General features: G+C 33.5%; 1 protein-coding gene across 1 annotated transcript in view; it reads right to left on the bottom strand.

Moving 5' to 3' along the window:
• The window catches only part of LOC127860774 (amiloride-sensitive sodium channel subunit beta-like), a 168,072-nt gene that overhangs the window by 127,109 nt on the left and 22,485 nt on the right, over positions 1 to 18,478 (bottom strand). The gene's annotated exons all lie outside the window — the stretch shown is intronic.

Here is an 18,478-nt window from a genome sequence, read left to right as displayed (position 1 = left end):
GAATAAGAATGGCATGCATTCTATACATAGATGGTGACGTCACTACGTTATTGTCACCTCTATACTAAGACGCATCACATTCCCCTGGTTTGGGGAATTATGCTTCCGCCAAAGTAGTTTTGCGTAGGAATGAAAATGTCAGTAATTAAATAAAAATCGTTTTTTATTGTGTGTTTAAAACGGAATGTTTGTCACCGTATGGGTTTATACTATTATTGGCGGTGGGTTGCTACCAATTCACAAAACGTGATAACCAGAGTGGTTATAAAAACAACCCTGTAACGAACCAAATATATTTCAAATAAATATTCATTTATGTGTTCCGTCAAATAGCTGATCAGAGAATCATCAATATTATAAACAAGAGCACCGCCTTGCGGGTGCAGACCGCTCATCAATTTTCTTTTTAAAGGTGAAGGGACTCTCAATTTCAATCACAAAGGAGGGAGGGGTGGAGTGAAGAGGGGTGTATAGTGTGGGAGTGTGGACATTTATTACATTATCTTCCAAAAAATAAAATAAAAAAAAATGCGGAAAAAAATAAAAAAAAAAATATTTGGGGGGGGGGCGGGTGGGGGGGGGGGGTGGTGGGGGGAGGGGATTCTTGGGTGCGATGGTTGGACGGTATTTCAAAAAAAAATTAAAAAAAAAAAATTAATATTTGTGTTTTTTAACCATTTAAAAAAAAAACATTTGGGGGTGGGGGGTGGGGTGGGGGGGTATAGTATGAGGGTGTGGTGGTCATTTGTGAGATGATCTTAAAAAAAAAATAAGGGGGGATTCGGGGGGGGATGGGGGGAGGGCACGGGGGATGGTTTGGGTGGAGTCTATTGTGGTATGTCAGGTAAGAGTAGTTTTGTCACAGTATCAATCAAATCTTATCATAAATAAAGAAGTTATGGCAATTTTAGCAAAATTTAATAATAAAAGGGCAAGGTAAAATTCAACTTGCCAGGTAAAGTAACCTCATGATAGCATGAAAGTATTTGAAGTTTGAAAGCGATTGCCTTGGTACTTTATAAGTAAAGTGGATCGAAACACAAAATTTAACCATATATATATATCCAAAGTTACTTAGTCAAAAAAATTTCTAAGTATAAAGGGCCCATAATGCCGTCCAAATGCCAGTCAGAGTTACCTAAACACAAAACTTTACCAAATATTCAATTTTCTAAGTATAAAAAGGGCACATACTTCTGTTAAAAATGCCAGTCAGAGTTACATAACTTTGCCTGCACAGTCCCCTTATGATAGTTAGTAAGTGTTGCAAGTATGAAAGCAATAGCTTTGAAACTTAAGGAATAAAATGGACCTAAACACAAAACTTAACCAAAATTTTCAATTTTCTAAGTACTAAAAGGGCACAAAATTCTGTCAAAATGCACGCCAGAGTTATCTAACTTTGCCTGGCCAGTCCCCTCATGATATTAAGTAACTGTACCAAGTTTGATTGCAATAGCATTGATACTTTCTGAGAAAAGTGGACCTAAACGCAAAACTTAACCGGACGCCGACGCCAACGCCGACGCCGACGCCAAGGTGATGACAATAGCTCATTTTTTTTTCAAAAAATAGATGAGCTAATAACGAGGATAAGCAATATAATAAATGGTTTACACACATATGTGGTTTACCAACAGATATGGTTTACCTACAGATATGGTTTACCTACAGATATGGTGAGCAAAGTAAAACATTACAGCATTAAAATAGCAATACAATATTGTATTAAATAAACAATACAATATTATATCAGACAAAACACGCACATACATAAGCAACATGAAATACAAAATATTAAACAGTTACTTGTGAAAAGTAATCTTAGAAAATACGATAAAGATATTTACCTGTAACGAACCAAATATATTTCAAATATATATTTATTTATGTGTTCCATCAAATAGCTTATCAGAGACTGATCTAAAATGCGCCCTTTTGTCACCTCCATGTCGCAACGACACATTTCATTGGTTAAAACATTTAAATATCAGCTATTTGATAGGTTAACTATAAAATCAACTCAGAACTAGTGTATGTGATAATGCACGAGTAATTTGTGAGCATTAGTTAACGTGGGATTCGTACTTTTTTCTAATTGTAATCCACTAAAATAATTACAGGTAACTGCTACAGGTCTAGTAATACGATAACTACTCAATTAAGAATGCCGTTACCTTAACAAAGAATCGTAAAATAAATTATACATATCTACACGTAATTCTACAATACATTATACAAATGTATGTCCGTTGACATGTTGTTTAAAGAAATGTTATTTAATTATGTTTATATGTGATTTTTGAATCTCTATTTAGACTGAGAGCGGTTATCAGAAGCACAATTACCGGACCTATTTTCGCTTTCGCTTTCACTTTTTACTCGTAAAAGAAGTGCTACCCACAATTCCTTTCGCGTAAGTACACAGGTCAGTAAGACCGGTGTGTACACAATGGAATGGCATGCTCTATTTCTGCTTCTAAAAGGCAATATAAAGCACATTTATTTTCTAATCAATGATATGTCATGTGATTTTCTAATCAATGTTATTTCATGTGTGTCTGTCCAAAAGACAAAATGTGTGATGTACAAAATTTGTTTTATGTATAGGTGTAGGAAAATATTGTTTGAATGTTTTACTTTTTATAGACCTATTTGTGTATGTTATTTTAAGAAGGCCACATTGTTAAAACGTATTGATTCATCTGCATAATATGTATACTGTGGCATTGTCTTTATGTGTAACCTTCTGTAAATAAAGCTTTTATTATTATTATTATAAAGGCGAAAGTCATAAGTATGTGTTGGAATTAATACGTTCGTGTCAGAAGAGAAAGTCGCAAATTGAATACTTTGTTGGGGGATTTTGCTGAAACGACGTTATTGTGCACCATCTTCTACTTGATCTGTATTTTCTGTACTTTGCAGTGTATTCTATGATTTACATAATCGTGTGAAGGGGTCGGAACTATATATATTATCTTTTTTTATTCAATATAAAACATACAATGTACATATGTGTATAAGCAAGAACAAAAGTGGTATAATACAGCAGTAATAATGTCAAACGCATATTATACATGATATGCTAGTATATACTTTTTTTTATTTGGTTGCCTGTGTTGTATGTTGTTATTTTTAAATGTAATACTCAATACTATAGAAGAGTTGCTTAGAGTTGGGTAGTAGACAACTGGACTGGGTTATGAAGTTTATGTGTTTCCATTTTTGTTCAAAAATATGAAGTTTATCGTTGTTGAGGGCTATTTCTTTTTTCAATTTGGATCTTTAGTTTTAAATAGTTTATAAAACAGTTGAAAGTAGGTATTTGTTTTTTGTATTTGATGCTGAAAATAAAATATTTCATTAATATGATAATGTGGTTCACAGTGTTATTAATTTCTGGTATTTTAAAAGTATTTACACCGAAACTGATATTTAAGAGAGACAGTTTTAATTGTAATTGTTGTTTCTCTAGAAATGTTGTTAACTGGTTCCATAGAATTTGAATATGTTTGCACTCCCAGAAAAAGTGTTCTATTGTTTCAATGTGTTCGCTGCATATATCACATAAATTTGTGTTGGATAGGTTGCACTGAAAAAGATATTTATTTGTAGCTCTGATTCTATGGACATATTTATATCGAACATTTCTCAGTGTGCTATCTATAGTCGTTTTATATGGCATGATAAATATTTGTTTCCAGTTAAATTCTTGTTCTCGAAAAAGGCTTTGCCATTTATTTTGAATATTGGAGTTTTCTGCTGGGTGTTTAATTTGTAGTTGTAAAATATTTTGTTTGTTTTGTTTTGTTTTGCAAATATGTTTTCCGTGAATGATGTTTGAGTACATAATGTGCTATTTGTATTTATTGTAGATTTAATATGTATGGGTATGCTTTTAATTAATGTGTAATACATTAGGAAATTGCTTGAAGGTATTCCGTATATATAACATATATTCTCAAAAGAATAGAGGTCCTTTATTCTGTAATCGTACAATTGGTCGACATATTTAATGTTTTGTTCAAACCAGTGTTTATAGAAAAAAGTCTTATTGTTTGAAGTTATGTCTTTATTGTTCCATAAAATAGTTTTACTGGTGATTTGGGTTTCTAGATTATGAGTAACATTAGTCCATGCCGATAAAACACCAGAAAGAAATATGTTTTCGTTTGCAATTTCATGCAAAATGGTATTGTTGATGTTACATTCAAAAAGTAAGGAGTCACCATATTTGTTTAGGATTTTCTGGTAGAATAATTTCCATTTACTCGTATTGGTATTTTCTAGGTATCTTTTAACCCAGCTGCATTTGATTGCATTCAAGAATGAGTCGATGTCTGTTAATTGGATACCTCCCTTTTCTACAGATTGAATTAACTGAGTTCGTTTTATTTTATAAGGCTTACCGTCCCATATGAAATTAAATATTGCTGATTTTATATCGTAAATAATATCATTTGGCGGATTTGGGAGAACTGTTAATACATAAACTAATTTAGGGAGTGCAAACGTTTTCAACACCGTGTTTTTTCCGATTAATGTAAGTTTACGGTGTTGCCATGATTTTAAGCAGTTTTTAAATTTCTGTAATTTAGGCAGTATGTTTTTTAGAACTGTTTTATTTTCATTATTTGTAAATGTAATTCCTAACGTGGTGGCTTCATCTGACGTCCAAATGAATTTCATTTCTTTCTTATGATGGACATTACTTTGTTTTAATTTACCTACTCGTAGCACAGTACATTTATTTTTGTTAAGTTTAAGACCCGATGTCTTTCCGAAAAGGGTTAGCGACTCTATAAGGTTATGGAATGAGTCACTATTGTCATTTAAGATATAAGTTGCATCGTCAGCAAATAGGGACTGTTTAATTTCGTCGTCAGGTTCTAAAGATATGCCATTTATATGCTTATTTGATTGGATGTGATGTGATAGAAACTCGATGCATATGATAAATAGAAATGATAAGAGTTGACATCCTTGTCGAACCCCTCGTTCGATGTTAAAACTGTTTGAACAGAAGCCATTGTTAATGATTATACTGTTTATATCAGTATAGAATAGTTTGACCCATTCAATGAGGCTTTCACCAAAGTTCATATTTTCTAAGCAAGAGAACGTTAATGAATGATCAAGTGAATCGAATGCTTTTTCAAAGTCTGCAATGAATATTAGACGAGGATTATTTGAATGGTTGAAATAGTTTATATATATTATCATGGTATTTAACTTTTATGACCCTGCAGACGTATGTTTGCGTCTTGTAGCAGTCTTACTTTGAAAAACTTGTGACAAAAGTAGACATTCATTATCATCAGCAATGTGTCTATTTATCACACTATTTTCAAGCGGTAATGATGTCAAAAAGAACAAAATAATATCCATATTTCAAGCTGCAATTTAATAAAACTGTTACTCGAGTAAATCTGCTAAAGATAAATATTCTTGACATAAAGGTGTTGTTTTAAGATGGTCGCTTAGCGACCGTCTAAGGTGGTTAGTCTAAATTTCAGGTCGATACGCCTTAGCTACTAGGAGCCCAATACCCACTAACTACGCGTATCCGGGCGAGAAAGAGATGTTTAATTTATGCAAGAGGTTTGAGTTCTCCAATAATATTCATTCACAAATGGAAACATTATATTAATATCGTGTTAAATGCAATAGTTTCGAACGGTACTTTTATAGAAAATAATCAATAAACAATGATCGTATTGTACGTGTCGCGTAAGAGATTGTTTATGAATGAATAAAATAGTCCACTTTCTGCAGCGTCTTCATGACGTAGTATTTTTGCTCAGTTCATTCACAATGTGAGGCTATTAATAGATGCGGTTGTCGATAAACAAAGTGTCCACGGGCGATACCAACGCAATAGGTTACCCTCTCACATACACCTCAATGACGTAGTACAGTAGTGCGTTCAGTTACAGCGAACGTTCGCTATAGTTCGCGAACGGTCGCGAACGTTCGCTATTGAACGCTCGGTTCGCAGCGAACGTTCGCGAATCGAAGCGAACCCTCTCGGGAGGTAGTTCGCTAGCGAAACCAAGATGGCTGACATATAAGTTGTCGTTGTTGTTCAGTGTAACTGCGAAATTTTTTTTATTTTTTTTTGTAGTACATAGAATGAATTGAATTATAAACAAAGTGTATAGGAGGTTTTGGGGATTTCGATAATGACGTCAAGTTTGCGCATGCTCCAATTTTGGCCGTCAACATTGCGGCCATTCTGCTATTGTTTGCGTTTGATGAACCGCATCGTGATAAGGTTTCAATCATATTCGCGACCCTGTTTAAGAACAACAAAATACTCAGAAATTGAAATTCTTTCCGATTAAATAGAATCCAATGAACGAACGAAAATAAGGACGAAAACAAACAACAAATTGATTGATTTCATGTAATCAACATAAAGAAACTGATTTGAACCTATATGTCTGTAATAACTTACCTTGTTGCAGATTAACTAAATCCTCTTGATACATGTAAATGTTTTATTTAATTGTTCACACCAATGTTGACGCTCTTTTTTCAGCATTTTTAACCACCCAGTGTTAAATTGCCTCTTTGTTCATCACAAACCGATTATCTCGATATGATCTGATACTGTCCAGACAATTACTAAGAAAACAGGGTGTCATAAACAAAGGGACCTATACTTGTATGTCTCTGTATGGGGTCATAAACCGCAGGTGTCTGGTCATTAAACACGATTTATGATACCTCCATGTCATCTCTTGGCATGTTAAGCCAAAAACTTAACAGTTGCTTTGATAAAATATTTGAACATATTTTAAAAAATAGACGTACATTTGTCCGAAATGGATGAACATGAACTATTAAGTATATATATATATATATATATATATATATATATATATATATATATATATATATATATATATATATATATATATATATATATATATATATATATATATATATATATATATATTAGCCAGTTTAAACCAGAGACCTACGTCTCTGTCTAAACATAACAAAAAAGTGTTTAATAATAACAATACATTAAAAATATTGTGGAAAGTTACTGCTACACAATTAACGTATTTAACGGGTACTTGCAAATATAACGTTTAAATATCGTGCGTTACTGCAATGTTCGAAACATCATCGTGAAAACAAGCAATCGCGTGTGATCATAATATGTATATAAAATACTTGGGCAAAATAGATTATAGATTTATGGTATAATAAAATGCCAGAATTTTATCGCTCATTATCACTACAAAATAGTTTTCAATATACATGTACATTCAAAGACAGTTCAATTCGCAAAATATGCATGTGTTTGTTTCCATTTGAATGCTAAAATTTATTAATATTTTCATTAAATGAAAACGAAACGAAAATTCATTCAATGTAAAAGAAAGTTACAATTTCATTTGAAGATTGTAATGTATTGCGCTATTTTAAGGCTTTATTTTATAACTGATTTAATGCACCTCTTACACTAAATTTCGATCGCTAATGAAAAATAACACTATCGCATCCACACCACTTATAATTATAATAAAACTATTATAGGTTTTATTATTTTTGAAATATCTTTTATTTAAGTCTTAATCTAAAAAAGAATACGGGTATTTATAGTTTTGTATTATGAAATTGTCAGTATTTAGTCTTCCGACGACCGTTCCTCTGATACAATATTGTTATTCGCGATTTCCTCCATCAAAGTCGCAATCAATTTTCTGGGAGCCGCCATCTTGTTACGTTCGCGCCGAACTTATCGTTCAATAAGACCGAATCGGAAACGAACGATCATTGGCGAACGTTCGCTGTAACTGAACGCACTACAGGTCATTCGTAATTTGAGGCTATTAATAGATTCGGTAAAAAGTATACGCTTATTTATAGGATAAAACGATGAACATAAGTTCAACAATAACTTCAGCGATACGATAGACAAAAACCAAAAATGTTTCATAATCGCTTAAACCGAATATAACAAACAATTTATTATAATAATAGTACGAATGACCTGTTTCGTAACTTCGTTTATGCTACTTCAGCGGGTATTTCCCGAAAACGTTCTTTTGTTCTCAACAGATAGAGGCGATCTTTTGTATCTACGGGTCCTAGCAACGCATTAGTAGAAGGTTAGTAGAAGGTTAACATTGTTTATATTCACAGTTCTCAATGCATAGACAGTTGGATATGAGTTCATCAATTACAACAGGCATACTATAGGCAACCTCAAAAATGCTTTATTATCGCTAAACCGAAAACAACTAAATATAACAAGAAATATCTTTTAAAAATTTAGTCGGCGTATACGCTGACTTTAAAATAAAGTTTGCAATTTACTTTTCTAAATAAATAAATACAATTAAAACAAAAGTTTAACTATTGTGTTGTGTTTTTCACTTGTAAGTTGCATATTCAACGCATGAAATGTGTGTGAGCATTGTTAAACCACGCATAAGTGTGAGTAGATAAAAAATATACTACGGGAGAGCACTTTATATGTGTCCTATTATGCATTGCTATGAGTATCTTTCTTCACTATCGAAATATATCGTATGTTGATATTTGATTTAAACGCAGTTTTCTTTCGCCACATTTAAAGCATACGTCCATAGCGCCGTCATGCGAAATGGGTCTTATGCGTTTCGGCAATCGTTTGTTAAACCCAACATGTGCATTTGTGCAGTCAGGCCATAGGCGATGCTGTTCGCTATAAAATCACTCAATATGTTCTGTTTCTCCTAACCAGAAGGAGAAATAGCTGAGTGGGCTATTTATACGATGGGCGCATATGGAATAAAACCCATTTTCGCATGACGAGGGTCATTAAAATTCTCATTGCCAATTGAAAATGCCACATTTTAGAACAATGCTTTTTGATACAAAATTGAATTCAAATTAGCTAACTTGTTTATCATCGCAGCCTATCCAAAAATTTATGAATGATTTCCAGACGTGCTGACCAAGTACGTCAAACATCGTGGTATGATAATTAAACGATTTTCTCTTATCGTGACAATGTACTATTTCGATAATGATTGTTTTCTCATCTTGGAATCAAAAGCGAAATTCTGCGAGATGGATTTTAACGCGTAATTGTAACAGGGCCACAATTTGTGTCGTTTGAACGTACAGAGAGTAGTCCGGAATTCCTTACACTGAACAGTGCTACATCCTTTTAACTGAGCACATACGCAGTGATGTAGCCAGAATTTAGAGTTTGTATCTCGAATCAGCCTATGAAATATTCGAAAATATTCATGCGTGTCTGTTGGCGTTATGCAAAAGTCACTAAGATGAAAACTGAGTAAAACACTTACGCCCAAAAAGCGCATTTGTGCTTTATGCTTATGTTTAGGTCAGCGTTGTTGACACCGTGTGAACTGATCGGGTAACAAGTAAAGCATAAAAAGCAATGTATATATACTTTTATTTCTTCATATACAAGATACGAAGATTATTGTATATTTTGAATTTGGATACGGTGTCAAAAATCAAAAGTTTTGTACACGGAATTTTCATTATGAATTTATATTCTTGGTGAGATAGTTATTCGATATTTCAAAAATATTCATTTAATATCATGGTGACTGCAAATTGTCTTTATATTGAGTTCTCATTAACATGTTCATCATACTTTCTAAAGCAGCTTTCAGAACGTCCAAAAAGCCATGTTGTTTTTATTTTGTCTAAGTTATCTCTATGAAATAATAAGGATGATAAAAAGTGCACACAAAACTCGACCGTGCGCTATGACACACACTTTATAAATTTGAATGGCGTGTCTTAATTTCAAACTTGCGATTGATTTCGAGAAAAGAATTGCTTGTTTAATTATGCAATAGCGAACATCTTCAGTGCCTTCAGCGCTTTGATTTTAATACAGAATCATGGAGTGGCTGGATGTTTCATTTGAGGAGTAGGTATTAACAACGGCACAACATGATACGAACAGCACAGTCGACATGGTAATTCACATTATTATTATATAATTAAATTCACGACTAGGCCAAAGCAAACGATCGACATTGAAAATCCATCTATAAGACGACATTTGAACTTGGCAGACGTTGTGAAATGTCTAAGTATAAACCACCCCCGGAAACCCGACATGCTGTGAGAAGTTGGACATGCTAGGAAATGCAGCCGATATATTTCAAAGAATTTCGGTAGGGTAAGTAAATCCAGTTCTATAATTGTGTAAAGGCATTTTTGAAATAAAATATATTTTGCTGCATGTAAAGGAGGTATTACCATGTATGTTAGAAAAATCCTGGTTATTAATATTCAGGATTTATTGAAATAAGGCTATTTAAAGTCGACGATGCAGGGATTTATCCCATATTTAGCACTTTATTTACAAATTTCTTTAAAGGTATGCCAGTGATAAAGTTTTTTCACCGACAATTATATTAACCAATGTCCCCGAGTAACATATCCGCCAGGGTTTCTTTAAAAAGTTCGTATTGGTGGAAAAATTCGACTTTACATACAACGTGTTGATGAAAAAATGATATGACATGGTGCTGTACAAAGATGTCAAGATATGACATGTGTGAAGTTCATTTATAAACTTAAAAGCTCACTATTACAGCTGATTTATGCCCACTCTGACGCATTGTAGATCATTTTCTTTGAACTTTGAGGTTTTATAATGATATCCGCTCTGAAGCTAATTTAATTTCCAGCTAATTTGTATCTTTTTTTATTGTTTGAAAATCATTGTAAATGTAAAGCAATTGATTCATTCAAGTAAAAATATACGTCCGGTAGGCAAACTAAACATTTATAATAATATTTTGTGCCTATAGTTCCAATTATGGGCGGTAGACTTTCATAAATGTGAACTAAATTTGGATCTATTATACACGACTTCAAGTTGACAGCTTTGCAGACATGTCCAACAATGCACGCGTGTAAATGTTTGTTTCTTTTCGTTGTTTTTGGTAGTGATATATGCAAAATATAAACATTTATTTTCAAAACCCAATCAACGCCTCCTTCTTATGTGTATATGCATAGATAACACGCATTTTTCGTCTGATGAAGCCACAAGCCTTGAAGGAATATATTTAGCCAGATTTCAGCCAATTATAACATTTAAAACTAAGGCGTACTTTCCATTAGAGAGTAAAACGTATATATAGAGAAATCGTCAAGATTGCATTTAAATTATATAGCTATACTCATTAAATGACGTCCTAGTATGTGTTTTACTTTACAAGTCATTTTAAGTTTCACGTCATGGATTAACTGTATATACCGTATTGAATATTAAGTACGACGTACAGTTAGTTTGCAAGTCGTGTAACCCACTCAAGGAAATTATTAACTTACGGCTCGCGCATACATGTCGTGAATCTCTCTCACTCTGCTTCTCTCCTCTGTGTCTGTCTCTGTTAGTGTCTGTCCGTACATACAAGCGCTACAATAGGGGGTTCTTTATGTCCGTTTTTCTGTACACTTGACACAATGAGGTTCATTCCATAAATAATCGCTCTAACGGGATTAACATATACTTGTGGGGTTAAAAAGATCAAAGAAACATCAAAGGAATAACACCATAATGTGCCTCTTGTTAGAACGTCCGTCCGTCCGCTCGCTCTCTCCGTTCTTTCCTGCCTCTCTCTCTTAAAATGTTTTATGCTCGAAAATATATTAACTTATTAAGCAATATTATTATAAAACATAATAATCTTAAGGGTAAATATCTTTATATGATCAATAATAACAAACATGGGGTACCTTTTGATAATTGGAACTAGTTTGTTATTATTATAAATGTTTAGATTGCCTACCGGACGTATATTTTTACCTGTATGAATCAATTGCTTTACATTTACAATGATTTTCAAACAATATAAAAAGATACAAATTAGCTGGAAATTAAATTAGCTTCAGAGCGGATATCATTATAAAACCTCAAAGTTCAATGAAAATGATCTACAATCGAACTTTTTTAAGAAACCCTGGCGGATATGTTACTCGGGGATATTGGTTAATATAATTGTCGGTGAAAAAACTTTTTCACTGGCATACCTTTAAAGAAATTTGTAAATAAAGTGCTAAATATGGGATAAATCCCTGCATCGTCGACTTTAAATAGCCTTATTTCAATAAATCCTGAATATTAATCACCAGGATTTTTCTAACATACATGGTAATACCTCCTTTGCCTGCACCAAAATATATTTTATTTCAAAAATGCCTTAAAACAATTATAGAACTGGATTTACTTACCCTACCGAAATTCTTTGAAATATATCGGCTACATCTCCTAGCATGTCCAACTTCTCACAGCATGTCGGGTTTCCGCGGGTGTAAACGAGAGTCTTGACCCTTCCCTTTAAAGTACACTCGAGAGCTTAATGTCGTCGGTCTCGATAAAAATGACGTATCATCAGCTTGGTGACAATCACTTATATAAATACGTTCTTTTGGATAGAGACCGACGATAGGTTTTTATCATATGGTACTCTTTATCAAATAACAGTCGATTCTTTTAATCTCCCACTCGCTTATCTCGAAACTCTGCTTATGTCAAAGAAAATCCTATGTCCCAACTTCGATCCTTCTTTATCTTCTACAGATTTTGATTTTTACATTGTATATATCAAAGCGATTTTCTTGAAAATCGGTTATCGCCAATTAATTTTGAGATGAATTTCATGTTCGTATACATGATTTTACCTGTAACGGCCGTTTGGTGTGGACAGTAGAACCTAAATGACACAAATCCGCAATTGCCTAATCACTGCATTGTTGTAAAGGTGTGGCAGTGGGTATCTGTCACAAGTTATTGTTTACTGCGTACATGACGGCCGGTAAATTTACATCGTGTTACACTACGGCTACTTTCGGTTTTCCTTTTTCTATTTACGTCTGCGGTTTTCCTCGAATGTTTATCTCCAACTCAGGATATCTTTAACTATTTTTTGTGTCCTTACAACTTCAAGATAATGAGAGTCGACTGTAAATCAAATCATATTGCATGCGTGCAATTACATAAGCATCATACTTGTAAAATTTAAGATTCCAGAAGAGGTCATTTGCCGGTCTTTACTAAATAGGCTCCACATTCACACAATTTAGAGGATACGACTTTAAAAGTGGAGTTGAATTATTGTGTGAAATATGTATTGTTTTGTTACAATGTTTCCCTACTCCTTTCATTGAAGGGTCGTTTAAATTTATAATTAACACATTCGCCCAGGCTACAATTTCAAAAGACTGTTTTAATCAGATCAGTTATATTGCAGATAGCAATTTGAATGTGAAGTGCGATAATACGATGACGACAGTACGATAACGCGATAGTACGATGGCGACAATGCGATAATACGATGGCGACAGTGCGATAATATGATGGCGACAGTGCGATAGTACGATGGCGACAATGCGATTGTGCGATAAAACGATGACGACAATGCGACAATACAATGGCGACACTGCAATAGAACGATGGCGACAATCCGACAATGCGAAAGAACTATGGCGACAATCCGACAATGCGATAGTTCGATGGCGACAATGCGATCACACGATGGCGGCAGTACGATAACGCGCTAGGACGATGGTGATAATGCGAAAATACGATGACGACAGTGCGAACATACGATGGCGATAGTGCGATGGCGACAATGCGATAATAAGATGACGATAATGCGACAATACGATGGCGACAGTGCGATAGTACGATGGCGACAATCCGACAATGCGATTATGCGATAGTACGATGACGAATGTGCGACAATACGATGGCGACAGTGCGATAGTTCGATGGCGATATTGTGATAATACGATGACGACAGTACGATAACGCGTTAGTACTGGAAAATGGCAGTCTGCGGTAACTGCAAACTGCATGTGCTATGTCCTGAAATGAATACAGAAACTTCGTTGAGTAACCTATACATTATATTTGTACTTCGTTTCACAACCAATACATACTCTGTGCGAAACCTATACATAACGCGACTTGTAATTTCCTTCGAAACAAAGCATTTGAATAATTAAAATACACATGTATATGTTCGTAACCTTTTTTCTTCTTTAAAATGTGTAATATACACTGAATCAAAGTAACATGTAGTTTTATTTAATTTAAGTTACAAAAATTGGCTATTTTAACAGAATAACTACCTTATGCATTGCTTCAAATCAAAATGTTTCGATTTTAGCTCAAATTAAATGTAAAAGTTGCAACTACGCGCATTTGTTATTAGTTTGTTATTGAAAATAAGTACCTACCATTACTGGATGTTCCGTTCTCTGATCCATAAATACCAGAAAAGATGAAACTATCCTGATTAAGTAGTGTATTTGCACAATGTTTTCGTAGCAAAACATATACCAGACGTCGTAGAGAAACGGACTACGTTTTGACCTCGTCAACCCCCACTGTGTTCACTGTTGAGTGACGCATCGAGTGCCGCTATGAATTGTGCGTGTCGCCTTAAAAGCGGAAAAGCAGAACAGAACAGAACAGAAAGTTTATTCATATAACCTAAACATTTCCAGTTCATCGTTACATGTACATAACTGACAATATATAAGCAATAAGCATAAGGAATAATGATATTCAACGCGACACGCTACATTTTATCGAACAAATATCGTGCAATTGTCGCTATGACAACTCGTTGAATGTTGATAAAAATGTATCAATACATGCGGCACTTAAAAATAAAAAAATTATCAAATCTCAAAACGCTATAAAAGCGCTGCTTTGTCTTAAATCATTCCGACTTTTTTATTGACTGTGACGAGCTTATAGCTTCGTTTTTGTTGACATTTTCGAATACATTAAAATAATCCAGAAGCATATAGATCCTGAAACAAGGTATAATGGTGCAATTGTCCCCATTTTCTAAACAGGATACATAGACTACTAAATGCATCTACTCATCGAAATATTACATTAGTAAATAATTTAGCTCACAAAAATCACTTACATTGTAAAATCAAATAAAGTCTTGGAGCAAGAATGATAATATATTTAACATTTTTACTCACTAAAATCCATACTACCATAAATAATACGGGCAAAAGCCCGCGAAGCGGGCGTTGACCGTTCATACATATGGAAATTTAGACATAAAATTACATAAGAATACCACATAGGGATGCGTCTAAAAAAAATTGCCACGCGACATATAGTTTCGCGATGCTATTTATGACCTTGAACAAATCAAAAACACTTTGACATATGCTAAATCACAAGTTAATACATACCTCAGGAAAAATTATATCAATGACATCAAAATTGTGTAGCGAATCGCACGAAATATTCTCGCATTATTTGTTTTCTACGCAACCGTTCCAGAATTAAGTCATTACTTAATTATCTCCCCTGAATACTCTTCAGTGGGTATAAACCGAAGACTGGTTCACTACATATAGTGACAGTCTTTACCAAACACAATTTACGTGAACATAACCCGTCTTAAATATATTGCCGAATCTTAGATTTTTGTCGAATTTGTTTGCTTTGATCTTTTTGATATCTTATTGATATTATTATCCTGACAAATCACAAACGCTTGTTAAAAAATTATTTGTTTTAAACATTATAGTTGGCATCTCTATTCTTCCAGTATTCTCTCGGTATTCCAATAACGACACCCTACTGTTTATTTGTCAGAATTCGTAACGCATTTTCCATTCGCTCTCAGAAAGAAGTTTAACGTGTGATCATGAGCAATATTCTGGTAAGTTGTCGTAGTTATCCATCAGAAACACATTTATTCACAAAATGTAAAGATATTCCGATCTAACTTTTTAGTCTTTTAGCTTTAATTTTTAACGTATTTACACCTCGTCTGCTCACACTTTACCGATATCCCGAAAGGTTACATATCACTATAATAAGTTTAGGCCTAAAACCACAAAATCCGATACCGTTGGATTTTCGTACCACAATCTTACGTAAAAAATCTTCCAGATTCGAAATCAACAAAAAACAAGACATTTATAAATTGTCTGCATTAATGATGAAATTCTAAGATATTTGTTGGTTTTCCGTTTTTAGAAAGTGTTTTGCCAAGGCAAGAGGCCATTCTATCCAGCAAAACTGACAGTTTTGGTTTATAGAAATCAACAAAGGAGGGATTCCTAAACTATCAAAATTTCCAAGCTATATACACAGTTATTATCTGTGGTGGTCTTTATTGGTTCTGTTGGTTTACTTGGATGGAACATGTGTGAACTTTTATAGAACTTTGAAAAGTCTATATCTGTCTATATATAAACAAAAATCAGCTATGGTATAATAAGATCAGATGTGCAAACAATGTCAAAGGGTTGTTAAATTAACAATTTGAAGGCAATTATGCTGAAAAAATATTAAAGTTCCCATGCAAATTAAGTCTGTATATCGACAAGTGTCTGCCAATAAATGTCAAACTAGTAATACAAAACTTACCACAAGTATGTAAAAGCACTAAGTACCTGTTGTGATCATTTTTAGTAAGATAGCGTAATTCTAAACAGTAGCAAATAACTTGTTTAGTAAATGCATAATGCAAGTAATATGATTTCCTTTCTATTGTGTAATTAATTAATTGGTTGTTACTTGTTAATCCATAATAAATGTTTTATGGCTAGTAGAAAACCAGCATTGTTAATTTTGTAAAAGGTAATAAAATAACACCACTTTGTAATTTCATATACGTAAATATTATTGTACTGTAGGTTGATAACAGTGTTTAAGTATTACTCATTTTGTCACTATTATTTTATGTGCAAATAAATGATGTGAAGTGTTTTGTATCTCCACACAATACCACATACCTTTTTACATATGTACTGTGTTATGTGTTATTTGAATGTTTAAATAAAAATATATGGATGATATAACATGATGCATTCTAATATTTGCATTCATATTGTAACTATAGAGCTAAGTGTATGCAGTTTAGACTGTGATTTAAGAATTGCTACAAAATGGCTAGTTTTTAGTAGCGACAAAATTTAAACTATTCAACAATAGTTTGCGAAAGAAAATTAGAAACCTGCAAGATACATGTATTTATTAAATATTGTAATTGCGAAACAAATATGTTGTTATGCTGTTTCACATAATTATACATTGATAATAAATAAGAAGACAATTAGCGGTGTTAACGTTTCCCAACAGTAGAAATAATTCTTCTGATGAAGACAGTGGTATACAGACGAAAGCTCCAGGTATGGCTTTCAATACGTAGTGTGTGTTATTTGACAGTCTAAGACTTATTGGATTTAAAAAAAGATCCTGTCAAATTTGTCAATCAAAATTGATTTGACTCATCACATGATTTTGATTATGTTAAATCAGTAACTGTATGCTAAATGCAACTCCTTTAGCAAGCTGTCAAGTTGAATTGAGACATTTGATGAAACAAACTGTTTCCTGGGTAGGACCAGTACTTAGTGTCTAAACGACGTACCATGACGTCGAAAGTCTACAAGACCTACTGGGTAGAACGAGAAATGTACTTCGACGTACAATTTTCACCGACCCTTGAGTGTTAGCCAATCAGAAGACACCTTTCTTCTGTTGCTTTTAGAGATATTTGACATTGAACCTTATTATTATTTATACCAAATTATGCGACTATCGATCGCTTACTCATACATATTGTGCGTATTTATTAAACAGTATTATTATTATAATTTATACCAAATTATGCGACTATCAACCGCTAACTCATAGATATTGTGGGTATTTATTGACCTGGCGTGGCGGAATTAACCTCTGACTTATGCAAGTTATGGTCATCACAAAATACGACCAACGAGGAGGTTATTATACATTATTTATCCCGTTAAGGTTTTGTAACTGTTTGGTTACCGTTGGGAATTTCCTACACAGTAATGCGCTGGACAGTCGTGATACTCCGCCCCGCATGATCAATAAATACTCACAATATGCTGAATAATTTTTATTGTAAAAACGTAACAGTTTAATCTTCTTAAAATGTGTATATAATCTATTTCAAGGCATTAAATACTTGAAACTTCTATGTGTTTTTTTTGCCATTCTGATATTTTATTCATTTTGTCCTAAAAAAAAAGAGATTTTAAACGTTTATTATGAATAAATCTGAAGGAAAAGCGGCTCAAGAGACAAATGTTTTGATTGGCTGTTCAGAAAATGTGTACGTCGAAGTACAAATATGTATGTAGAAGTACAAATTGTACTTTGACGTACACATATATACTTCGAAGTGTATTTTATATTTGTATGTCGACGTATAATTATTGTACTTCGACGTACATTTCTCTTTTTACCTTGTAGGTCTTCTTGACTTTCAACCCAAATGGTACGCCATGTTATGTGTTTAGGTTTATCTTAAGAATGCTCCCACTTAAGGGATCAATACAGAGACCTCCCAGTCCCAGTGACTAAGCCAGTTAGCAGACATCCCATCCACTATACCACAGCCACCGAACCAGCTTTAAATTCCTGTGGCTAGAAAACAAAAAAAATATAAGATGC

This window comes from Dreissena polymorpha, chromosome 15 (assembly GCF_020536995.1).
Source record: "Dreissena polymorpha isolate Duluth1 chromosome 15, UMN_Dpol_1.0, whole genome shotgun sequence".
Classification (NCBI taxonomy): Eukaryota; Metazoa; Mollusca; class Bivalvia; order Myida; family Dreissenidae; genus Dreissena; species Dreissena polymorpha.
The sequence above is the reverse complement of the archived record's forward strand: the minus strand, read 5'-3'. Positions and strand labels throughout refer to the sequence as shown.